Consider the following 23,544-nt stretch of genomic DNA (forward strand, 5'->3'; position numbering starts at 1 on the left):
GGAGGAGAGAGAGGTGGGTTTTGATTCGAGATCGGATTCGTTGGATCGAGTGTTGTTTTTGGGCTCTAGAGTGGATGAGATTGTGGTTGATGATGAGTGTGATGTTGTTAGGGTAAGGGATTGGAAATTGGGGGGTGTTGTTGTGGGTGGTGGTGTTGGATACGGCGGAGGTGGAAGTTTGACCGGTGATGGTGGTGGTAGTAGAGGAGGAAGAGGAGGAGGAGGAGGAGGAGAAGGAGGAGGATCGGGCGGTAGTGATGGGGATGGGAGTTCTGGGTATTGGGATTCAAATCATGGGAATAACGTCACGGAGGAGTATTATCAGAAGATGATTGATGCATACCCTGGAGGTGCTCTGCTTCTTAGCAATTATGCTAAATTCTTGAAAGAGGTATATATACACTACAGTTCAATTTCACTCTTTGTTTGGAATGAATCATGGTTTTGTGAAGAAAAAAAAAAAGATTGTTAACTTTTGGAAATATTGGTTTTTGAAGAACACAAGAATAAAAGAAACAACATTTTCATTCAATTAGAAAGGAAATTTTTGAAGAAAGTAAGAAATTTTAATTGAACTAAGAGTTGGTTTGGATTGATGAGGATTTCAAATAATGAGATTTAATGATGAATTTTATAACAATATTGAAGAGGGTATATATATATCTATATAACAATCCAACAGCTAAAAAATGTCCAACAAACAAATTATATTTCAATGGTGGATTTACAATGGTGATTCAATCCTACGGTGAGTTTACAATGGGGTTTCTTCTTCTTCTCTCTCTCTCTCTTCAAATAGCAGATAGCTATTTCACTCTCCTTCGCAGAAAGCCCTATTCTTGGTATTCTCTTCAACAAAAGAAAGGCCTTGGCGGTGCAGCGTCTGTGGGAGAGACAAATCTAACCTTTGTATTCGTCGACGACAACAATGGATCGCATCCTCTTCTTCGAACACGCTCGCAAGGCCGCCGAAGCCTCCTACACCAAAAACCCCCTCGATGCCGAGGTTCTTATTCTTCTTTATATTCATATTTAATCCCGAATACCTACTTTTTATCTTCATCTCTTTTTGTATTTTTCTTGAATTTTGATTTTTTGTGTGATTATTTGTGTAGAATAATATTAACGAATCAAAGGATATGATTCAAGGTTCTAATCTCTCTCTCTCTCTCTCGGCTCACTTTGTTTATATGCTTTTGCTTATGTATAATTATCTATGCGTCAGTTAGTTAATTGAATTTCGGTCTAAAAGAAACGAAAACATGTTTGGCGGATTGTAATTTTTTAAGTAATTATATTTTGGGGAAAATGGAAATAATTTTTCATGGCAATGGAGATTTTAAATTTGTGTCTGTTTAGTTCAAATGTTTAGCAGATCAGCGACAAACCAGCAAATCGGCGACATACCAGCAGATCGGCAACATACATAGCAAATCGGTGAGGTTCTTCAAAATCTTGACTATATTTGTTCATTCCTCATGAGGTTCTCCAAAATTTTTAATATCAAATTCGTAGGCACTAAAATGGGTTAATAAACCCAAAATCAAATAACCCATTTACTATCAAATTCCAAAATCAAAATCAAAATGTTCGATAACAAATCAAACTGGGTTATATTTGTTCAAACCCAAAATGGGTTATATTTGTTCAAAATTAACCCAGTTCAGATTCGTGAAACCCAAATTCCAGATAATATATTTGAACAAATCAAAATGGGTTTATCATTCTATATATTATCAAAATGGGTTTATATATAGAATGGAATTAATTCCATTTTGTTCAAACCCATTTTGATAAACCCATTTTGATTCCATTCTATATTTGATAAACCCATTGTATATATTAATTCCAGATAATATATTTGAGATAATATATTTGGGTTTATTTGTTCAAATATATTAACCCATTTGATTTTGATTTTACCAAAATGGGTTATATTTGTTCAAAAATATATTCTTCCTTTTGCTTCAGGTACATATGCCTTGGCTTGAAGGTGTGTTTGACAAGCTCATAAAAAGTTGTTATGGCTTTGTTTGCTACAATGGTTGATTAGGTAATTGGTCTGCCTTCCATTGATGGATTTGTCAATAATTTGTTCCTATTCTATTGTTTAACTTGGCTTCATTTTATATGTTGTGAAAATTAAGAATCTTAAATTTTTACTAGCTAGGCTTCATTTTATATGTTGGCTATCTTCTGGATTATTAGCTAGATGCAGTTTATGTTTTTTGTTCAGAGACGGTAGAGAAACAAGAACCAAGAAAAGCGAATACTTGATTTTTTTATGCTAATAATATGGGTCTTCTATTTTAATTTTTGAATTTCATACTATTTTGATGATAATCATTGTGATAATTTTTATTGTAATTTTAAAAATTAGCATTGTATAGAATGCCTTTATGTTTGATTTTATTGTTTTTCAAAAACAAGATGTTTTAGTTTGTTTTGATTAGGCTTGAAAATTTCAAGTTAGATAATGAATGGAAGTGTTGTGTGGGTCTATTAGTGAATGTTTCAAGAAATGGAGAGCAATGGCACAACGGCCCATTTAACAAGTGAGCCTTTTTTTTTCTTCACAATTTTAGAAGTTTATTTATTGAGTTTCTTTTTATTGGAATTTTTCTTCTTGATAGGTGATTTTGGGGGTGGAAGAGAAATTCAGATTATATTGATTCAATACAATAACTTTGCCTATTACTTTTTTTACATCCTATAACTCTACCAGTGCTTATAATCAATTAAAATTTTAATTTTAAAACTTAGACACTATAGGCACAATTGTATATTCATTTTAAAATAGATGTGACAAAAAAATGTGGTTATAATAAATTAAATTTTTGATTGGATGGGTTAGAGTCAATTTTTTTTTCTTCTTCCCTTTACTTCTGTGACTCTTAACTCAACATATTTTTGTTTCATTGGGTGAAAACCGTCTGTTATTTTTTACAGGAGCTAAGCTTATTATTTCCTTTTTTTTTTTCCTTTCATTTTTTATTTTACTTTCAGAGTGAGGATTGTAAGTTCTGATAAAAAATAAAACAAATTATGCTTTCAGCTTTGCCAGTTAAACAATACTGAGATTGGCTCAATGAGGTCTAGAAAGAATTTGTAAAAAAAAAAAAAAAAACAGTAAAGAGGTCTAGAGTAACAAAAGTTAGTTTTAAGCCAATTGGTCGTTTTGATTTTTCTTCAAATATTTGGTTTTGGAACTACATTAATTCAGTAGACTATCTATGTTATTAGTTAGTCATCTTGGAGTAATGAGTGATGACATAAACTTACTTTATGCTTGAAGCAGTTTAAACCTACTTTATTCTTTTAATTGGATGATTATGCATAACGGTACCTTATAAGTGAAGAAGAATGTGGTTTCACTATAAACCCTCAATGTTTGTTTCAGCTATTCAAAAATAGGCACTTAAATAGCTTACAAAAGCCTAGGCCCAATTCAGACCAAAGTTTTTTAAATAGGCACTTAATATGGAAAAAAGGTTTTTGAATTTGTCTTGCGTGGCAAGAAATTGTCTTAGTTAACAAGTGAAAGAATTAACTGATAGAATTTTTATGCCCTTTTGAGGAGCCTTCTATTACCACTAGAATTAGAAAGTGGGAAAAATGACACAAACTATACAAAATTTCAATATATATTTTTTTTAGTATCTTTATCAAAAAATGACATAAATTTTACAAATTTTAACATGATACGTATAAATTACAATTATGTTTTGATCTTAACATTAGGAATGGACATCCACTAATATATAGATATAGCTCACTCTCTTCTCTTTCCTCATTTCAATACACAGCTACACTACAGCATCAGCAAATGGCTCTGTTTCTCTCTCTATGCTCTGTTTTGTTTATCTTCTCTCTCTACAGCATCTATGCTTCCGCAGCTCTTCCTCCTCTTCAACCACATCTTGATGGTAAGCACTGCCTCACTTCCTTTTACTTGCTTTATATACATCTCACATTACATCTCTGTTTCTCTTTTTGGAAGAAATTGCTTGAATGTGATGTGGTTTAGTTCTGATTTGGTTTGTAAATCAACAAAGTTTTTTACTTTTTAGAGTAACTCTAACACTGCATTTCACTTAACAAAAGTATATATAAAATAATTTTACTTTTAAATTTTATCTCACAACTTTACCTAATATGTGTACTCCAACAACAATTGCTACTCATGAAATTAGTTTGCCTAGCTTTTAGAACTCTCTAAATGTAGTTATTCAAAAGGTGTGAGGCAAAATGTAGATCCATTCTTGGTGAGTTTGGGACTAGCAAAAAAAAAAATAGAGTTTTTCCTTTTATTATTTTTAAAATAAAAAAAATGCGTAGAAAAAATTTACTTTTCAAGTCAATCTATTAGATCTAAAAAATAAAAATAAAAACAAACAAAACAAAAAATTGAAAAAAATCTTCTAAAAGGTTTATTAAAAATAAGTCTTTCGTTTTTTTTTTCCCGTCTTTTTGATTTTTTTTTATACTCATTTTATAAATTTGAATTTAATTATTTGTCGGTTTACAATCTTAAAAAATTCTTATCCATTGTTTAGTCATGATGTGTAGGCATAAAAATAAATAAGGTAAAATTATAACATTTTTTTTAAATATTTGGTCAGTCATGTAACTTTTCTTTTCTATGAAATACATGTCTCACATTCCTTTTTTGGGTTTCCATTGAACAATACTCTTAATGAGTTAGAAGAGTGTAGGAGTAGCCTAGACTCTTGCATTGGGAAAAAATACACAGATTAGTAGGTACTTGGATTATTTTTTTTTTGAATTGCAAAATACTGGCTGGTGTGCATTGTTTGGTGTAATTTTTTTTGAATTATAGAGTGTTAACAAATGTACAATACCTTGGTTTGTATGTTTTGTTTTGTCTTTACAATTTTTTATTAACTTGCATAGCAAGGGTGCTTTTATTTTTAATGTTAGCATTGATATGAAGTTTATACTTTAGAGTCATAATTTTTTTTTAATAAAAATGAAATGTTTATGATTGTGTTACTTGCCGCACTCTAAATAGTTAATTGGGAAATATTTATTTTCAAAATATACAATCAAAAATATTTTCAAACTTTTTTAATAAAAAATCTTTTCAAAACTAACCAGACCTTCATTCATATTTTGACTTCAAATTTTTAGTAACAAATGGGATAAATTACCTTTTAACTCAATAATTTTATATTTAATTACATTTTGATCTCATCATTATTTGCACCGTGCCTTTAGGCACGGGTATACACTAGTATATATATATATATATATATGTATGTATATCTCTATATCTATATGCCCTAATTTGTTGAGATTTTTGACTTTGATTTCATGCCCTGATTTATATCTATGTATATATCTATATCTATATGCCCTGATTTGTGACTTCGACTTTGAGCTCATCTGTTTATGACGATTTTGATTTTGATTTTGATTTTGATTTGCCCCAAGTGTTCTACCCTTTCTCAATCGGCGCACTATCAGGACAGAGGTTACCTTCTTCTTCTTCTTCTTCTTCTTCTTCTTCTTCACCTTATCTTTGTTTATATGTATTGATACACACATACATACTTATAGGACTCTAGTTTTGTCAAGTAGTTTTTTAATTTTTATAGCATTGATTTTATTTGAGGTTTCAATTCTTATATATTCTCAAATGAGTTATATTTGGGGGTTTTGGGGTACTTGATTCTTTGGTTGATTCTTGTCAAGGCTCTTATCATTTCAGTTTTGTTAATATTCTTTGATATTGTTCTGTAAATTCTATGCTTTTGGTTTGGTTAACTATGTACAACTCTTCTTACTTTACAACTTGAGTAATAATGGAATATAAATAATTAAATAAGTCTCTCTGGCATCATATTTATGGCAAAGGAATATAGATATGTATTAGATAGAATAGAACATAGTATAATGCCTCTAAAATGCATTGTGAAGCCACCTACACTGAGAGTAATGCTATACAGAAAACAAAGTTTAACTTGTCATTTGAGTTTGTCATATGGACAATGGTAGTGTGTGCAATTTGCCTTTAAAAAACTAACAAGCACTTTATTAAAGTAACATAGTTTAAAAATAAATTAATAATAAAAATCTTTTACTTAAACCCTACCCATGTTATTAACCACATGCCTGTGTTATTGATGAAGTTTCCCTCAAAGTTCTTGCGTTTAGTACAAGTAATCTTTTCTCGTATCTAAGCTTACTTTGTAAAGCAAACTTGAACTAAAGTAACAGCAAAAGTTTTCTCTGGACTTGACAATTGGAAATCTTCCTTTTCCTGTTTCCATGGTAGTGTAGGTTCCCACAAATATGATGTTAGGGGATATGTATGATGATGGTTCACAACATTGTACAAAAATTCACCTAGAACATGGTACAATTGGGTAGGCTTTTTTCAAATCTCATTTGGTTGAATGCGATAAGCTAGTGGCAAATGCAGGAAACTAGAAATGTTCTCTTTTTATCAAACATGGACAGGTTATATCTTTTAAAATGCACTACTGTTGTAAAGAAACCTAGTAAATGAGATTAATTTCCACCACATTACGGAGTACTCAACGGGAGCACTGTTGTATACTGATAGTAGTATTCTATATTATGACCTTGGAATATCCATAATAGAAAGAGAAATGGATATGCTCACAAAATGTGCTGATCAACTTTTCCTTGTTTGCATGCATCTTTAAGTGGTAGGTTGACTAGTTATCATGATGGTGTTATATCAGATGTTCAATATTCTGGTATTTGAACTGAGTTGTTTTGCTTTTGAAGACAGAAATCATTTGTTGTTGAATGATTTCAATCTTGTTTGCTTCCATTTGACACTGATTTACTTGATTAAGTAATCACTAGAGCTATCAGTACACCCAAAACCTGAATGAGAACTCCCACAACTAAACAGTCCTAAGACTAATACAACCGTTTCCAGCAAGTAGAGCTACAATTTTGTCTTCAACTAAACAATCCTAAGACTAATACAACCTGAATGAGCTATCAATTAGAGCTATCAGTGGCCACCCCTAGCCTTCAAGGAACCACCATTGTTTCTAGCAAGTTAAACAGTCCTAAGACTAGTACACTAACTGATTGAGATTTGGCTTCATATTTTTGCAGATGTCAACTTCAAGTGTTAACGGAAGTACATCAGATCAATTGACATATTGCAACAGAAATTGTCCTCAATGTTGATCATCTTCGATTTCAAAGCGAACAACTTCAATTTCAGAACGCGTAGATGTAAAAATTGCAAAGAGACATAAATAGAAATTCGGGTTGCATTAATGGGATCTTCATCTTCCTTGTAATTGGTGTTATATTAATTATGAAGATGTAATAATTTTTATGCAAGTTAGAAGATGTAATTGGTGTAGTATTAATTATGAAGATGATATGTATGAAGATTTATGATATATTACAGTTATGGATTGAGAAGTATGAATATATAATCACGTGGATTGTTTGTTATCTTATTGGAACTTTGAAAGTTATCTGTTTGTCTGTTTGAACACATATTATGAACACAATTTATTCACATATTTGCACAGATTTTGGACTGATTTGGAACACAGATTTTGTTTATCTGTTTGTTTGGTTGAACATAGATTATTGACAGATTTGGACAGATTTTGAAGACTCCATAAATCTGAGTTGGGGCATTTATGAAACTTTGTCTTCTCATAATGTCCACACTTGCCGGGGTGAGAGATGTGCCTCTAATAGTATTGACCATGTGTCCCTATTCAATTAAAATGAAATGTTAAAAACAGTTTACTAAACATTATTGGAAAATAACATAAATTGCTCAATGTAAATTCCTATGATGTACACGTACCGGCACACACATACTATTTTCCATGCCAACCATACCCCTCTTCGGTTCCTCAATTTCTTTACTCTCATTTAATAAAGGATTCTCACCACTATTCGAACCAATCTCCATTTCTGCTCATTCAAAAATATCATATGAAATCAAATGATTTAATAGATTAATAGAATAATAGAACCAAGCTATTTTGTGTATTAATCTGTTATACTTACACATATACATACAGATTAACAGATGAACAAATTATTCAAATCTCCATTAACAAATTAACAGATGAACCAATCTCCATTTCTGTTATTAATGTGTTAATTTCTTTATTTTTATTTTCCTAACAAATAAATAATCTGTTTCTAGCAATGCAAGCTCTTGAACAAATTATAACATATTAGCCTTTTAACAGACTATAACATATTACCCTTTCAAAAATTAACAGAGCTTCAAATTGTAACAATTTCTAATATGTAAGAGCTTCAAATTGTAACAATTAACATATTAACAGATTATAACAATCTATAACAATTAAAGTATATTTCATTATAGATTAACAATTTCTAACAATTTCAAATCTCCATTAACATATTATAACAATTAACAGAGCTTCAGAGCTATAATGTATATTTCATTATATATTTGGCATTCTCAAAATCCTATTATATATATATATATGTGTATGTATGTATATGTGTAAGTATAGAGGGAGAGATGGACAAAAGCCAGAGATAAACTCACCTGGATAAGGGACGCCAATCGGAGAGGGAGACGCCGGAGACGGTGCACTAACTTGAATATGTCGGACGGTGGAGGAGACGGACGGCGGAGGACGCTTGAGTGAGAGAGAGAAGACGCTTGAGCGAGACGAAGACGGGGACGAAAACAAGATTTTTTCTCCCTGGAACAGCTCCGATTCAGACGAGAGAGGGAAGACGCTTGAGTGAGACGAAAACGGGGACGTAGACATGATTTTTTCTTCCTGGAATAGAACTTCAGAATAGACACGATTTCTTCTCCCTCTGTTATCAAATTTTTGAGCAAGAATTTTTTTTTTTTTCCACAATGCGTAAAACACACGCACTGTAATGTGAAGGCCTGATTTTTCTTTCCTTGTTTGATGCCACGTAATTAGAGCTGTTCCTAGTGGTCATGGTTTAGTGGTCTGAATCGGGGCTGAGAGATGGAATATCGTGCTAGCACCATATATGATACTCGTAACCGATCACAACTTAACAACACATTTTCTCAACAAAAATTTGCCACATAAGACATATTAATAAAATATATTGACGGAATAAAAGTTGCTAACTCTTTCTCTCTCTTCACTTCTTTTTTCTCTCTCTTCATTAATCATGACCATGTCATGTCTCAATCTACTTTTAAGGATTTTATTTTGTTTATTCTTTTTGCTCTGCAGACTCTCCCTATACCCCCAAATAAATAAATAAATAAAAATAAAAATAAAAAATATTAAACCACCATTGAATATTTCACCTACAAATAAATAAATAAATAAAAATAAAAATAAAAAATATTAAACCACCATTGAATATTTCACCTAGATAAAAATGAAGTCTCATAATTTTTTTTATTGATAGAACAATCCACAAATTGAATTTTTTTTAGAATGTCAAATAATCTAAAGCATATTTTTAAAAATCAAAACATATTATTTTGTTCAATTTGGCCAACCAGTAACTCAAAATAAATATGATTAAGATAATTAGAATTCTTCAAATAATCTAAATCCCAAATAATCTAAACATATTGGATCTATTTAGTTTGGTTTTCAAAATTTATAATTTTAACATAGTTTTAATCTTTTTTAGAACTGAAATAAAATTTGAAAATTTAATGTATTTACTTTTTTTAAACTAGCATTGTATGAAATTCTCTAAATAATACTTTTATTATTATCATTTTTTATTCCAAAAAAATAAAAATAAAATGAATAGTATATAATTGTCTTTTGTATTATGTTAAGTGTTTCAAAAGTGTTCAAAGAAAATAATTACTAAAATTTGTTACAAAGAAGGTAAAGAAACAAAAATACTCAAGAAAGAAAAGTCATTAAAAACACAAATTTCATTAAAATTCAAATTAAGCTATGGAAAATGTTACAAAGCCAAATTAACCTTACAAGATAGTCATCGAATAAGCAATACAGAAGCATAAATTAAAACACTAACCAAAATTTCTGTAGAGAAATCAAAAGTTCATGAATGCCACAAACATCAAGCTTAAAAGAAACTAAAACTATATTGTTCTTCACAAAACAAAACACAAAGAATTTGTTCTAGTTGCATGCTTAAAGAGAGAAACCATAGTCTTCTTCAACATTTTCACTTAAGTTACACATATTGGGAGAATTTTGATTTCCTGTAACGCTAGCATCGTTCAGTGACCCCTACAAGAATGTAAATAATACAATTAGATTAGTTGTTATATTTGAAAATCAAATATATTGTAATGAGCTAAATATTAAAATATAATACATGGCTCAAATGTGACATGGAGAAGCTAGATTGTAGCATAGTAGTAAAATGCATATTCAAGTATCTAGGTATTTACATTTGCATTAAAGAAGTAATATACTTTAAATAATATAAACTAATTAAACAAAATGAAATTAAGTCGTTTTTTTACATGATGAATATACCTCCTGGACAATTGGAACATTTGTTGTTGGCACAGAAAACCTTGAAGGTCCTACAACATATGGCTGTATTGTGGTATCTAATAATAAATAAACAAACATGTGTGACCATCAGTGCTTGTGCAAAAAAAAATTAAATTTTATATCTCAAAAAATATAATTTTATTTACTTGTCACAGCCGTGTGAAGTGCTTGAGATTTACTTGTACCAACCTTTTCAATTTTTCTTTTTTTTCCTCTCCTCCCCTTTCAGAGAGAATAACAGAGAAATATTTGAGGGATTCGTGTGAGGCCTTGAGGGGGGCACAGTTGGAAGGGAGGTTCTGTTTGCCTGATAAGGGAAAAAATATATATATAATAATAGCATTTTAAGCTTTTCAAGTAAGATTGTAGACCAAGCGGGGTATTTGGCCTAATAGTTATGTGTAACATCTTTGGAAGTGTGAGATTTTAGATTCAACTCTTGCAGAGAGGAGTTTAATACTTTTTTTGATAGTTAATTTATTTCTCCCTCGTTATGGGGGTTGTATATTGTAAAAGATTTTTTTTTTATAACCAAAAAATAGGAGAAATTGTTAATCAGTTAGAAGACACAAAAAAAGCACACAGTGATAAAAAAAAGTTTATAATTTTAATTATTAAAGTTGATAAATTTTATCATTAATTTAAAATTTATTTTAAAAATATATATGGACTGAATTATATTTTTCCAATAATCTATGTATTTTGATATAAAAAACAAACGATTTTAATCATCAACATAATACACATAGTGAATCCCAACAAGGACTGCAGATGAGCTGCCTCCGCTGCCTCCATGTTTTTATATGTCAAAATCTTATTGGATGACCGGACCATCCAGTTTAATATGAAAATTGGCGGAAAGCCAATTTGTTATTTAAAGTTTAAACTATTTTCTTCTCTTCAAATCACATCTCAATTTGAAAGAATTTGAGGGAGGTGTGAAATTTATTATTGATCCAGTTTGATAATCCGAATAATCCATTAGAAGGCTCTTTATATGGATCATTTATAAAAAAAAATTAGATCGATCCCATAATTGTGGCATTTTATTTTATCATATTTGTTTTCAAAATAATAAATGGTATATTTTCAAAATATACTTGTCGTCTATTTTTTGGAGACAAATGTAATAAAATAAAAGAGTTACGCTTATTTGATCAACTTAATTTTTTTCATAAATGATATATATTAAGGGTCCTAAAAAATAAACGGTTTAAATCAACCAAACGGGATCCATGGTGAGCTCACAAACCCCTCAAATTCTCCTAAACAAACATATGATGCACATCATTTTCAACCAAAAAATCGAAGGACTATTTATCTCAAGATTAACAATCCAATAGATCCAATAGATTATAATTCTATTTATTTAGTCTGTCTAAACAAATATACCTAATTGTGCGGGGAGCAAATATTCAGGCAAGCCCGCACTCCTTTCTTCCAAACTCCTGTCTGTCTGATCAACCTGCGAGCACAACGGCTGTGAGCTACCCGGCGGTGTGTGGCCGAAAAACCCCTTCGACGATCAAGTTAGACACACACACATAGGGATAGAGAGAGAGAGAGAGAGGACTGAGTTGTGTTTTGTGTTTATCTCACAAAAAATGTGTCATCCTCAAATATGGGGGCGCAGACATGCTTATATACCTTCTGCGCCCCAAATCTACTCCCAATGATCTCTCGACACGTGGTGCTGCTATCCCATCTGTCGGCACAAATCTTGCTGAACATCACCTAACCCAACTGCTAGCCTACTCTACTGGGAGCTCGGCAGCCGGGATGCAGCATCTCGGCTGTCAACGGCCATGCTGCGCTTCATGCCCAAGTGCGCCAATAACCGAGCTCCTTTCCAGCCGTGCTCGACTGCATTCCGGCAAAGCCAAGCTTGAGATTGGTCATACCGGTCAACCAAAGGCCTACCTGCCGAGCTTAAGGCACGAACCTTCAAGCCTAGCTATGGATGAGCGCCTTCCAACCAAGCAACGTATATACCGTGGAACCCTTACTTGACCGGCCTCCATGCCGACAAGGTTAAGTAACTCGGTTCCACACGCCCTTTGCCATTACCGAGCAAAAATCACTTCTGGGTAGACCCAGGATACCACGGCCCAAATGTGTTCGACCCACAATTTGTCCGGTATTACCATGGCCCAATCTAGATCATATTTCTCCCTCTCAATTGCCCCTTAATTCCATCCGCGCTAGCGTGACCGGGATTACCTGTTCCGACCGGAATGAACTCTTCCTCGGTTCACAATTTGCAAGAGGTAAACCGGGCTAATTTTCGCGCTCGGTTCCTTGCCTTGCTCGGTCGACGCCTCGTTTGACCTTCCTGTCTCTTGACTTGCTCGGTCGACGCCTCATCTGATCTTCCTGTCTCTTCACTCTGACGCTGCATTAATGGGGGACATGTGTAGCGTGCTGATTGACCTCGAGCAGCTAACCGTCCCTTCTCATTCAAATTTTGGCGGCTTTTCAACCTCATAAGCATGCCCAGCCTCCTTCATTCCACTCTCTTTGCCAGTCATTTCTCTTTGACGTCCCAGAGCTCGTGTCATTCCCTCCTTTGCCATTTCAGAGTTTGTGTTCGAAGAAGGAGCCACTGCGCTCAACTGGTAAGTCCTTCAACTCTTCTTATTGTCATTTCATTTGATATTTCTCCTTTTAGGGCACCAAATCCGTAGGTTTTAGGACATAACCCTCCCAAAACCCATATTCGCCTCTATTCTCTTCGTTGTTCTTCAATCCCAGTGATGAACATATGAATACACGAAGAACTGGGGCGGATCGGGCTCCAGGTCGCTTTTTGATCCCAAAATACAATAAGACCGAGCAATTCACTAGTTTACCAAAACCTTTAGCAGAAACCGGGGCAGGCAAGGAGCCTGGCTGCTCGACCGGGCTAACATCTGGTCCGCTTAAGTGGCCGAGCTCCTTGGTTCACCTTCAGACCGAGGTGGTTGGCACTCTTCATAACCGAGCTAAAGTCAAGCTCGTTTTGCGCAACTGCTCTCATACTTACCATTGCTATCATTTTCCTGCAGAGTCCAAGGGGACCACTGACCAAATATTGAGGCTCTCAAAGACCGAGCAGCCATCAAGACACCAGTCTTTGCCAAACCACCTCAACCGAGCTAAACCAGCCGGCTGCACATGGGATGCTTCTGCTTCCTTGTTGATACTCCGGCTGCCCTGGCCGTATTCTGGGAAGATTATGGCATCCCGGCCGACGTACACCTAGAGCTCGGCGAGATTGAGACAACCCCTTGGGGTAGATTAGACCAGTGCCCCTTCACCGTGCTTTCCATAATTGAAGGAGGCCTCCGCTTCCCGAGGCTTTCAAAGACCGAGCAGCCATCAAGACACCAGTCTTTGCCAAACCACCTCAACCGAGCTAAACCACCCGGCTACACATGGGACGCTTCTGCTTCCTTGTCGATACTCTGGCTGTCCTGGCCGTATTTTGGGAAGAGTATGGCATCCCGGCCGACGTACACCTAGAGCTCGGCGAGATTGAGACAACCCCTTGGGGTAGATTAGACCAGTGCCCCTTCACCGTGCTTTCCATAATTGAAGGAGGCCTCCGCTTCCCGGTCAACCCTCTGCTGATCGAATTCCTGCGCCGCACCGGGCTAGCACCCACACAAGTATCGACCAACACCTACCAAATAATCAACGGCATCCATGAGCTGAATAACCGACTAAGGACCGACTTAGGTTTAGCCGAGATACTGCGACAGTATACCCTTGGGCACACCGGCGACGGCCTCGCCTATTACTTAAAGATTAGGCCGGGCAAAGAAAAAATAATGACTGGTACCCCAGACAAAGACTTACACGATGACGACTTCTTCTGGGTGTTTGGCCATTATGAAACGGCCGACGTACCGGGCTGGTTCATTAGCAAGAATTTCGGCGAGACATGTAAGCCATGCTAACTGGCTAGATTAATTTCCTTTCCATAATAATTTGTACTTAAAACATTTTTCTTTCTTCCTTTGCAACAATCCACGCCTTACAGGCCAACAACCACTATCCCAACGAAGAAACCATCAGGACCGTGCTCCGTTATCGCCACCGGGATTGCAACGAGCTGCTCGGCTACACTCCAACATACCGGTACTCTGCTCCACGCCGGAGTAAGGTCACAGACTTTCTCCGTGCTCCATCACCTCCTCCAGACCCAACGCTACTGGACGTGCCCCTAATCCAGTTAACCGGGGAAGAAGAGATGGCAAAACGAAGCCGTATCAAAAACCTCCTCACTGCAACTTCCGCCAAGATACCGAGCGTCATCACTCGCTCTCCAACTGTCGGTCAATCAAGCGGTGCCGTGATGGCGTTGGCATCTCCAACCGCCGGTCAAGCCCACCAAGAAGCCCGCCGTGTTGGAAAAAAGCCTCGCGCGGATCCCTCTGTCGAGCTGGTTGAAGAGCTGACTACCGAGCAACCCGCTGTCACCGTAGACCCAACACCGGCATGGCGACCGCAGCTCAAACACCGGGGTAAGGAGATCCCGGCAACAGCCTCCGTGAAAGGCGACAAAGAACATCTTCTCGCCTTCGACCTTTCCAAGGCCCTTCTCCTACCGAGCGATGTGGTCGGCAGTGACCATGTTCCAGACACCCGGTTGGTGAAGTCGGCCATGAAGTCCATGACCAGGGTAAGAGTCAAACTCCTACTCAAATTTTCACAAGTGTTTGTACGGTTTCCTCTCTGATCAATCTTTTTCTTGCAGGCCATCCAGAAGCAACACTTGGTCATGGAGAGAATTCATCGACTGCGGCAAAAGGCAAACGACACTGCCAGCCAAGTCCAAAGTCTTCAAACCGAGCTCGGCCGAGCAAAGTCTTCACTGCAGATTGCCAACGCTGACAACACCAAGTTGCTCGGCCAGCTTGGCGACGCCGAGAAAAAGAGGGATGAGCTCCAGGCCGAGCTGGATGTACTCAAAAAATCAAAGGAGAAGGAGTGCGAAGACGCCAACAACGCCAGCTTTAAGGAGGCCGAGGACAGCTATAAGAAGCAAGTCTTCGCCACCCAAGACATCTATTTCAAGGCGGGTTGAAAGTCTGCCTGCAAACAGCTCGGTCAAGGTCCTGATACCGACGTGTTTGCCTCTTCGCCAGCTGTCTTCCTACCGACCTATCTCGTGCCATATGCCAACGACGTCTTCAGCGCGTTGCAGGCTGAGGCCGAAGAAGGACTTGAAGGAGAATCTGAGGCAGATGCTGAGGGAGAGGACCGCCAAGAGCAAGAGCAGCTCGGCCAAACAGAAACCGGTGTCTAAGACCAATCTCCAACGGTCAACTTGGAGGCAACTGAGGATGAATTCACTAACCTTTCCTCCTTAGCCTAGTTTTCTTTTTCCTTGCTTTTTTTTCTGAACATGTAACCGGGCTAAGTTCTCCACCTTTTGTATTACTTTCACATCAATGAAAAAGCTCTAATTTCATCAAGTGTTTGTGCGGTCTTCAAGCCTCATACTTTCAGCCGAAACAAAATACCTCGGCAAGACAAACCTCATTAATTGACTAATGTAACCGGAAAAGACATCTCGGTTTGAATCATAGTTGAACAAATCATCAACTCATCCAACCGGAATAAGCACCTCCGTTGAGAACACCTAAGTTGAGCAAACCATCAACTCTTTCAACTGGAATAAACATCTTGGTTGAGAATAACTAAGTTGAGTAAAACATCAACTCTTTCAACCGGAGTAAACATCTCGGTTGAGAATCACAGTTTGAACAAGTCATCAACTCATCCAACCGGAATAAACATCTCGGTGGAGAATCACAGTTGAACAAATCATCAACTCTTTCAACCGGAGTAAACATCTCGGTTAAGAATCACAGTTTGAACAAGTCATCAACTCATCCAACCGGAATAAACATCTCGATTGAGAATCACAGTTTGAACAAGTCATCAACTCATCTAACCGGAATAAACATCTCGGTGGAGAATCACAGTTGAACAAATCATCAACTCTTTCAATCGGAGTAAACATCTCGGTTGAGAATCACAGTTGAACAAATCATCAACTCTTTCAACCGGAGTAAACATCTCGGTTGAGAATGACTAAACAAAAAACAACAATAAAAATGCCAAGGCAAAGATGTGACACTTCTATATATTGACAAAAAGAATATTACATTCTGAAGTGAAAGGCAAAAAGTTCCTTTGCACAAAAAGAAAGCAAATGCTAGAAATAATACAGTTCGAGGTTGGCTGCATACCACGGCCGGGGTACTCCTCTACCATCCAAGTCCCCTAAGTGGTATGCCCCCTTGCCCGCCAGACCGGTTATCTTGTAGGGTCTTTCCCAATTTGCCCCTAGTTTGCCTTCACCTGGCACCAGGGTATTTCCCATGACTTTCCTCAAGACCCAATCACCTACTTTGAACGGTCTAGGGTGCACCGTTTTGTTGTATTTCCTTGAGAGCTCTTGTTGGTAGGCGGCCACATGGATGAGAGCCTTTTCTCGGCATTCGTCCACGAGGTCCAATTCCAGGGCAATGGCTTCAGCGTTCAGTTCGGGCTCAAAACTTTCACTTCTGATGGTGGGAATTCCAATTTCCAAAGGTATGACCGCCTCCATGCCATATGCCAAAACAAAAGGAGTTTCCCTGGTAGATCGTCGCGGGGTTGTTCGGTATGCCCAAAGAACGCTGGGGAGTTCCTCAGCCACTTTCCCTTTGCCTTCTCCAGCATTTTCTTCAACCCATCAAGGATGGTCTTGTTTGACACTTCGGCTTGACCATTAGATTGCGGGTAAGTCGGGGTGGAGTTGTAGAATTCTATCTTCAAGCCTTCACAAAATCCTCTTAAAAGACGTCTGTCAAATTGGGTGCCGTTGTTAGAGATCAGAATTTTAGGGATGCCAAACCGCGTGACCACATTTTGCCAGACAAACCGCTTGACGTCTTTCTCCTTGATTGTGGCCAAAGGCACTGCTTTAACCCATTTGGTGAAGTAGTCTGTGGCCGCGATGAAGAACTTCCGGTTGCCTGGTGCGGTTGGGAGTGGCCCCACTATATCTAGCCCTCACATCGCAAAGGGCCAAGGGCTGGTGAGAGGAAAAAGTTCCCTGGACGGCTGGTGGATCTAGTGGGCAAACTTCTGGCACTTCTTGCACTTGCGAACATACTTCTGTGCATCGGCTTGCATGCACGGCCACCAGTAGCCTTGCGAAATAGCTCGGTAGGCCAAGGACCTGCCTCCTATGTGACTGCCACAAATGCCTTCGTGAATTTCGTACAAGAAGGCTTCCACGCTGCTCGGGTGCACACACTTCAGGTAGAGACCGGTGAAAGACTTCTTGTATAAAGCGTCAGATGGAGAGAGCCAAAACCGCTCTAACTTCATCCGCACTTTATGTGCTTCCTTCTTGGTGGCTGGAAGTGTCCGGTCCTTGAGAAAAAGGATGATAGGGTCCATCCAAGAAGGACTTAGCTCGGCGCAGAGTACTTCTGTCTGTCCGGTTTCCTCAATGCTGGGCCTCGGAAGGAATTCAATCAAAAGAGGTTGAGAGATGAGTTGTCGACTATAGAAGCGAGACCGGCCAACTCATCTGCTCGGCCATTTTCTTCTCGGCCGATCTGTTGGACCCTGATCGTCTGAAATCGCTTAATGTGGTCCCTGACCAGAGCTTGGTACTTCATCATTCGGTCATCCTTTGCTTCGTAAACCCTAGAAACTTGGTTAACCACGAGCTGGGAATCACTGTAAACCATCAGTTCAGATACTTGCATCTGAAACACGCTCTTGAGCCCGGCCAAGAGCGCCTCGTACTCGGCCTCATTGTTGGATGCTGGGAAGCCAAGAGTGATAGAATGTTCAATAGTCAGTCCTTCTGGCGAAATCAGAACTATGCCCAGCCCGACACCGTGACGGTTCGAGGCTCCATCAACAAAACATTTCCACATTTCGCCAACAAAGAGCTTCTAACACTCTAAGGGGTCCTGAGAGGCTTGAAGGTTGATGGGATCACGGTTGCTCGGTTGTTCGGCTTCCAGTTGCGTGTTGAGCAGTTCCACTTCAGCCCCCCTTGGGGATTCGGCACCGGACTCAGCAAGTTGATCTATAATGCCTAAGTCCGTAAGTGAATCGCCAGGTTGCGGTATTATACCGGCCGCAGGCTCTGTGCTGAGCGGTTCCATTTCCTCCCCCCTCGGTGATGCGGTACCGGACAGAGCAGGTTGGTCGGTGATACCCAGCTCCGTCATCGCATCGCCGGGCTGTAGTATCATATGAACTGAAGGTGACTCGGCGGGGCACGTATGTTCAGCGTTGCCAACACCGCTAAGCTTTGGTATTTCGGTCAGGCTTGCATTCACCTCTTCATCTGCCGCGGCAATATCGACCGGGCATACCGGATGAGTTCTAGGTGAGAATTCAGCAACGAAGTCGGCCAAAGTCTGAGCTTTTATGGCAGTGCGCGGCTGGAACTTGACGTCAAACTGTCCCAACTCGACCGCCCACTTAAGAATTCGACCGGAGAATTCAGCCCGATCGAATAAAGCTTTGAGGGGAAACTCGGTCAGAACGATTATTGTATGCGCATGGAAATAGTGCGCCAACTTCCTTGAGGCCATCATTAATGCCAACGCAAGTTTTTCCAGTGACAAGTATCTCGACTCTACCGGTAACAAGGTTTTGTTGACATAGAAGATAGGGAGGTGCTTGATTTTTTCCGACCGGACAAACACTGCACTGACTGCATGCTGTGAAACGGCCAGATAGAGGTAAAGTTCTTCACCGAGCTTCGGTGTTACCAATAGTGGCGCCGAAGACAGATACTCCTTGAGCTCTGCCAAAGCCTGGTCACACTCTTCATCCCAAGAGAATTTTGACTTTAATGCTTAAAAGAAAAGACGGCAGTGATCTGATGACCGGCTTATAAATCGATTAAGCGCGGCAGCCATTCCGGCCAGATGTTGTACGTCCTTAGCCGAGCTAGGCTGTTTCAATTCTTATACGGCTTTGATCTGTATGGGGTCTGCTTCGATGCCTCGGTTTGTGACTAGGAAGCCTAAGAATTTTTCGGATCCCACACCAAAGGCACACTTAGACGCATTCAGGCGTAGCCTGTGTTTTTTGAGAATGGCGAACATCTCGACTAAGTCGGACAAGTGGTCTGCTTGATGCCAGCTTTTAACCACCATATCATCAATGTAAGCCTTCATTGTCCGGCCCAGCAAAGGAGTAAACATCTTCGTCACCATTCTTTGGAAAGTCGCCCCGGTGTTCTTCGAAGCAAAAGGCATGACTCGATAGTAGAAGAGCCCCCTTGGTGTAGTGAATGAGGTGATCTCTCGGTCCGGGCCATGCATGGCAATCTGATGGTAGCCGCGGTAGGCATCCAAGAAATTGAGCCTGTTATGTCCAGCCGTTAAATCCATAAGCTGGTCAATTCTGGGCAGAGGGAAGCTGTCTTTCGGGCAGGCTCGGTTGACGGTCTTGTAATCCACACAGACTCACCACTTTTCATTTTTCTTGGGCACCACGACCGTGTTCAAAATCCACCGAGAATAGTGCACTTCTTGAATTACGCGTGCCTCAAGTAAGTTCTTCACTTCCTCTGCAACTACCTCAGCATGATGCAGCGCTGATCTCCTTGTTCGCTGAATGACCGGCTTGGCTCTGGGGAAGATGTTGAGGTGATGGAAAATAAAACTCGGATCGAGGCCGGGCATGTCGTAAGGCGACCATGCGAAGACTTCGATATTAGTCATCAAAAACTCAACCATCTCGGTTCTTTCTTGGGCGATAAGGCTTGAGCCGAGCAAGAAGAACTTGTCGGATTCTCTGTATCAATTCGCACTTCCACCAATTCCTCAACGGCTTTGTCCTCGGCCTTGGTACCCACATCATCAAGGACTCCTCGGTCTTCCGGTCCCTCAATCATTTGGACGAAGCCCTTGGCAGCCCGGCTCCTGTTCACTGCCACGAAGCATTGCTTCGACATGACTTGATTGCCCCAAATCTCCTCAATTGCCCTCATAGTTGAGGGAAATCTCATTACTTGGTGGTAGGTTGACGCCACGGCTTGCATAGCGTGAAGCCATCCTCTTCCAAGGATCAGGTTATAAGTAGATGGCACCTGCAACACCCAGAACTCCACCTGCTTGACCACGGATCCTGCTTTGACCGGCAGGATAATCTTTCCCAAAGGCCACTTCGATTGTGAGTTGAAACCAACCAGTGGCGAAGTTGCCGGAGCCAAATCTGTATCCCGGAGCTTGAGCTGCTTGAATACGTCGTAATACATGATCTCGACCGAGCTTCCCTGATCGATCAAGATCCGTTTGACATCAAATTCTTTGACGCGGAGTGTAACCACTAGGGCGTCGTTGTGTGGCGCCTGAATGCGCTCCAGGTCCCTTGAGGAGAAACTGATCACATCTTTCTCTTCGGTCTTTCCCCTCTTGATCGCAGGCTGAACCGACAAAACTTCCCTCATGTGTTCTGCCTTCTTGATCATACCGCGGAGCTCGCATACACGCGCTGGTTCTACTATGCCGTGGATGACATTAACAATCCCTTGTGGAGGCACATCCCGATCATCCGGTCCCCGGGGATCACCCGGAGCTTGATTTGCCTTCATGCCTCCATCAATGTAAAGGTCCAGGTGTCCGGCTGCGACTAGCTCTTCCAAGTGTTGTTTCAAAGGCAAACAGTCCTCCGTCCGGTAGGCGCGCTCCCGGTGAAACGTGCAACGGTACCGCGGATTAAAGCCCTTCTGTCCGTCGCCCAACTTAGCAGGAAACCGGACATGCTCCTCGTCACGGATTTCACTAAGTATGCGATAGATTGGAATCTTAATGACTGTGGTGATACCTGTCCTGGCCTTCAATCTTCTGTTTGCATCGGCTACGTCATCCCGGGGGTAGTCATCCCGGTCATTTCGACGTCCCCTACCCCGATTTTTGCGATTTGAGCCACGGTCCGATTCCTCAGCGCGGTCATTTGAACGGCTGGACTCTTGTCCGACCGCGTGCACTTTGCCAGCCGACCTCTTGTTCGTTGCTACCGGAATTGCCTTCGCGGTAGATGCTGACGCATCCTCCTCCACTCGAATGTGCTCATTGATGCGCTGCATGAGTTGGCCCATGGATGTCGGCTGGTGCATGGTAAGCGAGTCCCGCAGTCTATGTCCGACCGGGAGACCACGCTTGTACTGCGTGATTGCAAGGTTGATCGGGCAATCCAAGATCTCGTTGAAGGTCTCTCAATATCTGGAGTTGTATGCCTTCAATGTGTCGCTCAATTCCATCTTGACACTCAGTAGATGATCAACTTCCTTTGGTGTTTTCGTGTTGGTTTTGAAGCGCATCACAAAGGCCTCGGCCAACTGCTGCCACCTTTCAATGCTCCCCTCCGGCAGCCTCTCGAACCATTTCAAACCCAGCTCACCCAAACTCGACGGGAAGATCAAGCACATAAGTGCGTCATTCCGCCTATGTCCGGTCATGACCTGTCGGAAATGACTTACATGCATATACGGGTCGGTTTTTCCGTTGTAGAGCGTGAACTTTGGTTGGTGGAAGCCCGCCGGAAGCGGTGTTGTCTCTATATCCACGGAGAATGGAGTGGCACTGAGCCTCGCCAAGTCTGTGTCTACAGGGAGAGGCGCGGCTGGGCGGGGTGGAGGCATTCCGACCTCCTCGCTGGCGTGAATCCCATAGGATAGCCGCTGGAATGCCGGCACCCTCTGAGCCTCCCACCAGCGAGCCCGTTCCTTCAAAGCTGCCTGCAAATCCTCTAATTAAGCAGAATAAGAGTACCTCGACATCGTCACCGGACGTGAGGGCTGGTAAGTGCTATCTTGTGCGCTGGATTTCTCTACATGCACGTCGGAATCTCCAACCTTGTAACTTCTGGTGATAGAAATGGAAGGAGTGTGCCGCTGACTCTAACTGCCTGAACGGCGGGGTTGGGTGTGCTCACTGTGGTCTCCCCCTCCAGCTATACCCTTCCCTTTGACATGTCGTTTCAGCTCCTCCATTTCCGCCGCCATTCGCCGGATGACGGCGTCCTGGTCCCTTAGCTTGTGTTCCAGACGTCTGGCGTGCGATTCTCTCTGCCGCCAATGACCGTCTAGACTCCGTGAATGACCATAACTTCTTCCGCGCTTGTCGCGCGCGTCTCCTAAGTGTCCTCCTAGAGAAGTCTTCAGGTCCGCCATCGGAGGAATGATGGAGGGATGTCCTTCTCTCCTTCTGCCCGACTCCGGGGTAACTCCGTCGATGGCGGATAGCGGAATCTCTTCGATGTTCGCCATGGAAGGCGATCAGATGGGCCTAGAAGACAAGGTTTTGTCTGCAATGTTCCCACAGACGGCGCCAATTGTGTGGGGAGCAAATATTCAGGCAAGCCCGCACTCCTTTCTTCCAAGCTCCTCTCTCTCTCTCTCTCTCTATCCCTGTGTGTGTGTCTAACTTGATCGTCGGAGGGATTTTCCGGCCATACACCGCCGGGTAGCTCACCGCCGTTGTGCTCACAGGTTGATCGGACAGACAGGAGCTTGGAAGAAAGGAGTGCGGGCTTGCCTGAATATTTGCTCCCCGCACACTAATAAAATAAATATTCAAATAAGCTACTTCACATATTCGTCAAACAACATTGTCTCTCAACAATCTACAAAAAATCTTACTACACTTACGTCGGGGCTAAAGTTGAGATATTGCTACATGCTCTGGACGTTGAAGAATAAATTTAAGGGTAAATTACCAATGAGTTTTACTTTTGAGACTTATTATCCATTAAGTCCTATTAATAAAATTATCAAATGATAAATTTATCAATTTCTCTTATGTTTATGAATAAATTTACAGTAATAAATTTATTAAGTAAGACTTATAAATAAATAAGTGAAATTAATAGAATTAATTGATAAATATCTTAAATTTAACTACACTAAACTATGAAAATTTAAATCCAAGTACTAAGGATATATTGTTAATCACATAACCAATCACTCAGTGGTAAATGTTTGAATGTGACTGAATTATGTGGTCTCCTGCCCCTAAAAGTTCTT

General features: G+C 40.0%; 1 long non-coding RNA gene across 2 annotated transcripts; it reads left to right on the forward strand.

The window, feature by feature from the left end:
• The first annotated feature begins 795 nt into the window (after window positions 1-795).
• LOC114303391 (uncharacterized) lies at window positions 796-4,935 on the forward strand. 2 transcript variants are annotated; one of them, XR_014343418.1, is made up of 4 exons: window positions 800-1,006; window positions 1,116-1,149; window positions 1,972-2,053; window positions 3,807-4,389. It is a non-coding gene; the product is annotated as an uncharacterized LOC114303391 (long non-coding RNA). The 2 variants fall into 2 exon arrangements; XR_014343419.1 differs by lacking the exon at window positions 1,116-1,149 and having other exon boundaries at window positions 796-1,006; window positions 3,807-4,935.
• The last annotated feature ends 18,609 nt before the right edge of the window (window positions 4,936-23,544 follow it).

This window comes from Camellia sinensis, chromosome 10, assembly GCF_055761805.1.
Source record: "Camellia sinensis isolate YWXY chromosome 10, ASM5576180v1, whole genome shotgun sequence".
Lineage (NCBI taxonomy): Eukaryota > Viridiplantae > Streptophyta > Magnoliopsida > Ericales > Theaceae > Camellia > Camellia sinensis.